A 6,621-nucleotide genomic window follows, 5' to 3' on the forward strand; every position below is an offset into this window, starting at 1 on the left:
TTAATAACCTGCAAATAGCGGGGAGTCCCTGAGGTCCTGAAGGAAGGGGCTTTAGGAAGACAGTTCTGGCGGTGATGTGCAGAGACTAAAGCACAGACACACTCAGACTGTAAAAAACACAGAACTAACTGCTTGTTAAATCCTTGTGAACTAGAAGAGCCAGCAGTAGAAGCTGATTTGAATCTTGCTTTCACTCCCTCTATCCTTCCCTCCCCAGTGATTCCAAGCGTTAAGCCAGATCCACATCAGCCAAATCCAAATTGCTTGGGATGGGGTTCAAGCATCACGACTGTTGTTTTTTACCCCCTCCGTTGATTCTCGGTGCAACCAGGGTTGAGAACCACGAGTATAAATCTTCTCCTGCTCCCCTGACCCCCTATCCATTATTTTTTCCAGGCACAAGCCCCAACGACTACGTCGTTCAACTTCCCCTAAACCTCGCTGCCGTAAAGTATCTTCATTGCCCTCCATGTATGTTTACCCCTTCCGGTCATCAAGGCAACAGCTGTTTGTAGCACCTCTGGGTATGCCAGGCCCATGCTAACTGAGCATCCCGCTGTTGGGAACCCCGGCAGTGTAAACAAACATCCCCTTCCCTTCCTGACTTGGGTCCCGGGGGCCACTCTCCTGAGCTCTCGGCATGATACTTGGGACGTGGACTGCCTCCCTTGTCCCTGGATCCTGAAGCACAGGACTTCCTGCTCTCACCCCCAAAGTGTCCACCCCATAGCTACTTGTGCCCATGATTCCTTCGTGCATCCTGCCTTGTTGGAGGCAGTAGGTAGGAAGCAGCAGTGAGCCTCTCCAATTCGCACTTTCCCGGGGCTAACTACTCGCAGCTGATGCCGTCTCAGGCTCCCGCTATATATATAAAAGCCTATATATAAGTTCATGGGAGACTCCACATCAACAAAATGCCCACATTGATGGAAAAGGTGACCAAGTACCACTGAGAGGGACTCTCAGAGCCTCTTGGCCCATAGAACCTTCCCTCTTCCTCCATCCAATCACCCCAGTGCTCTCTGCTGTCCTTGTCTCCTGGATGAGGCAGCGGGTCCCTTCCTTCTTATCCTCGCTGGAGAGTCAGGGCCACGAGGCACGAGGCAGTGGCTGGGACTACAGTGTCTAATTGGCCGAGTCTAAAAGGAGCTGACGATTGTGTGGTCAATTTGTTTTCGCCTCATTCACGCGCAGGGGTGCGTGGTGTTCGCCCCAAGGGTTTTCTGTGCTCATGGACTTGAAGCCTCGTGTCTGGGAGGTTGCTGCACGTCTTCTCAAGCCTGCCTTCTTTATTGCAATGAAGATACTCCGCCTTCAGCTTGAGCTAGCGTGGACTAATCTCCGTGGTTACCTACTTCACACGACACTTGTCTTTTTAGTGGAAGCATTACACCAGCGGTTCTCAACCTGTGGGTCGCGACCCCTTTGGGGGTCAAACGACCCTTTCACAGGGATCGCCTAAGACCATTAGAAAACACATATAGAATTACATATTGTTTTTGTGATTAATCACCATGCTTTAATTATGTTCAATTTGTAACAATGAAAATACATCCTGCATATCAGATATTTACATGACGATTCATAACAGTAGCAAAATGACAGTTATGAAGTAGCAACGAAAATAATTTTATGGTTGGGGGTCACCACAACATGAGGAACTGTATTAAAGGGTAGCGGCATTAGGAAGATTGAGAACCACTGCATTACACGATTTCGTTTTTGCTCATACATGCTGGAATCTAAAGGGATCTCGCCCATCATCTTATTCCAGATCCTCATGAAATACAAGGACACTGAGGGCCAGAGAGGTTGAGGGGTTTCCTTGAGGTCACACAGCTAGGAAAACAGCAGGGCTCGAATTCCTCCTTAGAAAGGAAGGAAGGAAGGAAAGCCCTAGCTGGTGTGGCTCAGTGGATAGAGGTCGGCCTGTGGACTGAAGGGTCCCGGGTTCAATTCCAATCAAAGGCACGTACCTTGGTTGCAGGCTCCTCCTAGGCCCGAGCCCTGGTCGGGGTGCGTGCAGGAGGCAACCAAATGATGTATTTCTCTCACATCAGTGTTTCTCTCCGTCTTTTCCTCTCTCTTCTACTCTCCCTCTAAAAATCAATGGAAAAATATCCTTGGGTGAGGTTTAACCAAAAAAATAAAAATAAATAGAAAGGAAGGAAGGAAAGAATGAATGGAGAGAAGGAGGGAGGAGAGGGAGAGAGAGAGAGAGAGAGAGAGAGAGAATTTTACTCCAGCTACTTCAGTTAAGATGCTTTTGCGTGTAACACAGACCATGCGACTCCAACTGGCTTACACAACAAGGGCCTTTGTCCCTCTCGTGTCAAGAAGCCTGGAGGTGGGCAGGCTCCAGGTGGACGGGGATTAGGGCTCGGCCTCCCCTTCCAGGTGATTCCTTACCTGACCAGCCTCCACGTGTTGTTCTCAGAATGGCTTCCCGCAAGGTCCTAAGTCGACCAGCAGCAGCAACTAGGGCAGGAGAGAGAGAGAGAGACTGAGAGATGTGTGTGTGTGAGAGAGAGAGCGAGAGAGGGAGGAGGGATCCTCCTTCCCTTCAGCTGATTGGGCCAGCTTAGGTCACGTGCCCACCTGAAACAAGCAACAGCTGCTAGGTCAGTGGTTCTCAACCTTGGCTGCACATTAGAATCACCTGGGAATCTTTTTAAATCCTGATTTCTGGGCCTCATCCTCCGGAAATTCTGTTTCTTTGTGATGGGGTGGGGCCACAACATGAGTAACAAAGAAACAGAATTTCCGGAGGATCGGGCCCAGAAATCGGGATTTAAAAAGATTCCCAGGTGATTCTAACGTGCAGCCAAGGTTGAGAACCACTGTGCTAGAGGCAGGCCCCTGAGTAGCCTGCGTTCCGAGCCGGCCTCTGGCTGGGAGAAGGGCTCACCATGATTCACAGAGAGCCCTCAGCACCTGGCTCTGAAGATGGGATGGGATCAATTTCTTTTTTTTGTTTTAATAATATATTTTTTGTATTGACCTCAGAGAGGAAGGGAGAAGGGGAGAGAGAGAGAAACATCAATGATGGGAGAGAGTCATTGATTGGCTGCCTTCTGCTTGCCCCCTACTGGGGATCGAGCCTGCAAACCGGGCATGTGCCCTTGATGGGAATCGAACCCGGGACCCTTCAGTCCACAGACTTACTCTCTACTCACTGAGCCAAACCCGGGACTTTTTTCTTATGTGTCACTTGCCCTTCACTGAGGAGAGTCACAGGATTTCAAAGTTCCCCTAGAAAGACAGACAGGCAGCCAGAGGTCTCTCCCACATCAGGAGCCATTAGGCCAGCGGTTCTCAACCTGTGGGTCGCAACCCCTTTGGCGGTCGAACGACCCTTTCACAGGGATCGCCTAAGACCATCCTGCATATCAGATATTTACATGATGATTCGTAACAGTAGCAACATTACAGTTATGAAGTAGCAACGAAAATAATGTTATGGTTGGGTCACATGAGGAACTGAAGGGCCAGAAGGTTGAGAACCACTGCATTAGGCCATCACCTGCATGTGGACAGCACGCGACATGGGGCCCACATTCCGAAAACAGCAAATGACCGGCGCTTGGTGCTGTTCTTGTTACTATTTATTAAAAACTGCTGACTTGCCCGGCTGGTGTGGCTCAGTGGTTGAGCATCGACCTATGAACCAGAAGGTCACGGTTTGATTCCCAGTCAGGGCACTGGTCTGGGTTGCAGGCTCCATCCCCAGTGGGGGACGTGCAGGAGGCAGCCGATCAGTGATTCTCTCTCATCATTGATGTTCCTCTCTCTCCTTCCCCCTGCCTCTGAAACGTACATAAAATCCCTTCCAGGTGCGGTTGGGAGTGTGTGTCGCCTATCCGAGTCCCACAAGGCTCCAACCAGCCATGGGTCGCCCTGTGCCTGGCTTGGGCTGTCTCCTTCCTTCTGAAGGTTTTATTATTATGACCCGTCATGAATGCTGGCCTCGGGCAGCACTCCCTCCCACCGCCAGGCAGTGTTGACTTGAGGCCGATCCCAGAACTTGGACTATTCCAGCCCTGCATCTCGTGTCCTGTCGGGCCTCCAAGCCTGCGCCTGGGCATGTGTGAGGGACGAGGGTGTGAGGTTTGCGCACAGCGTCTCTGAGCCGCTCGCAGTTAGATAACATCCCTGGGTCTCGGGGACCCTTTTGCCAGCGTCACCACCATCGACATTAATCATCCTGTGTCTGATGCGGAGACAAAGGCTGCTGTGGCTCTGGGGGCTGGCAAGGGGGCGAGGGGGCCTGAGAGCGGGTCGGGGAGGGGCTGGATCCAGGAGCCCTCCGCCTTCTGGAGAGGCAGCTTGGTCTGAGCCGTGGGGGCGGCGTGGAGAGCTGTTGGCTCCTGAATTACAACAAGGATTTGAATCAAGGGAGCCGGCAAAGACTCTGCCCCTAAAGCTGTTTCGCTCTCCTGTTCTTTTTTTGGAAGTGAGACCCGGGTTTTCACGTTTCCCCCAGTGAATGCCACTATACTCATAGCATGAAAAAAAAAGGGAGACTCAGAAATGACTCTCTCTCTCTCTCTCTCTCTCTCTCTCTCTAACGTACTTGAGTTCCCAGCACTGTAGCGAGCGTCTACCGATGAGTCTGGGTGATACTGTTGTTTTTTTAATGTGTGTGTGGGTTTTTTTTTTTTATAACATGACCTTTATTGTTCTCAACATGCATATGTCAAATTAAAATTATTCAGAAACAAAACTGAAAAGAAATGCGACTTGTATAACAGCAAATAGCATTACTGTAACATGATTAAATATTCTTTCATATATACTACAAGATTTAAACTTTATATATGTATCATAATAAAGCATGCCTCTACCATATTTTCTTTCAGAAATGCTGTTAGGTGCACTGACTATGCAATATGGGAGCACAGTGTGAACCTGGTTAAAAAGTTCGTGGCTAAAGCTGAATTAATCCCTATTCCCTACATTCTCTCTAAATAAAAGAAATATATATTTTTTATTACAGAGAGGAAGGGAGAGGGATAGAGAGTTAGAAACATGGATGAGAGAGAAACATCGATCAGGTGCCTCCTGCACACTCCCTACTGGGGATATGCCCGCAACCAAGGTACATTCCCTTGACCGGAATCGAGCCTGGGACCCTTCAGTCCGCAGGCAGACGCTCTATCCACTGAGTCAAACCGGCTAGGGCACCTACATTCTCTTAATACGTGTAACAGCATAGTTCCCGGACTCACAGATTTGTATTTGTGTATATGTATCTTTTTTGTAAGTGAGTGATACTGTTTTATGAGGCCGGGATATTCTGTGATTCTCTAAGGCTTGTCAGCCTGCGGCCCCTGCGGCCGGATGTCCTGCACCCCCGCTGGCTGGCTCCGTCTGGCCCCGGGTCCCGCATCCATCCTGGCGACAGAATGATGCCTGCACTCTCAGCCCCATCCACAGGCACTGACTCTGGGAACTAAGTCAGATGCCCTGCGGACTCAGGATGCCACAGCTGTGCCCCAGCTGCTAACTTTCCATGCCTGCCAATGTCCTCTGCTCCCAACCAACCCCAAGGATAAGCCCCGGTCCCTTGGATGCCCCTGGAATGGTGCATCCCGCCATGCACCGCGATGCGCCATCCGTCAGCGGGCCTGCCTGTGCCAACCCTTCTCCCTCTGGTAGCCCCTCCTGAGCGGGTCTTGCCCTCGGCCTGGCCTGCTGCACGGGTTCTTTCCAGACAACATGGCTCTCGCTAGCCTTCCTCCCTGGAACGGATCCACATCTCTGCCTTCCCCTGCTTGGTCAGCAGTCCCACCTGGTTTCTGGTTCCCGAGGGCATGGCTACTTCATGAATGTGTCACCCAGTGTGCACACCCTATTGATGCCTATCTGTTGTGCCTGAAGGACAAAGCTCTTTGACATCACATCTTATGGTTGGAATCTGAGGGCCGCCGTGCCTGGACAGTGCTGAGGTGTCGCAAGGGGTCTGTCCAGGTGTCCGTCTGTCCATAGAGGTTGCATGTTGACTGAACGGGGAATATTGACTGAACGGGGAATGCTAAACACGTGTGCAGTTGCTTCTGTTACAAATTTAGCTCGCTATAAAGCCATTTAAAGGCACCACTGAATTCCTTGCCTCTTTCTGTCATCATGCATCTTCTCTACTGATACCCCAAATAGGAGTAGACCACAAAGCAATGTTAAAGCCCCAAAAAGGCCTCTTGTACAGTCACTCTCCGCTCACTCCCTGGGGTTGCACTAGCCTGCATTGCAGAACTCCTAGGAAACCGTGTTCTGCATCGGATGTGACTCTTGCTGGCGGTTTCCCTCCGACCTGCTGTTGGTGGGGAGGGGCATCAGGATTGCCCCCTTCTGGTCCCTCTCCACGGCCGCCTCGGGCACCCTGGCCATAGAGCTGTGCTGCCTCAGAACCGTGCCAGGTCCCAGCTGCCCGGGCGAGAACGCTTCGGGGAGAACAGTCCTTGTTTCTGAGTCCCATTCTGTCTCCGGGTTTCTACGATGTCACATCCTTAAAGGCTAGTGGAGCGCTTGGGTCCTAGCAATTCCCAAGACATCTGGGGACATACTTTGTCCCCATTCATCTTAGAGGCAAGGCCCCGACTCTATATTCTGAGCCAGCATCCA

The sequence above is a fragment of the Myotis davidii genome, unplaced genomic scaffold (genome assembly GCF_000327345.1).
Source record: "Myotis davidii unplaced genomic scaffold, ASM32734v1 scaffold754, whole genome shotgun sequence".
NCBI lineage: Eukaryota > Metazoa > Chordata > Mammalia > Chiroptera > Vespertilionidae > Myotis > Myotis davidii.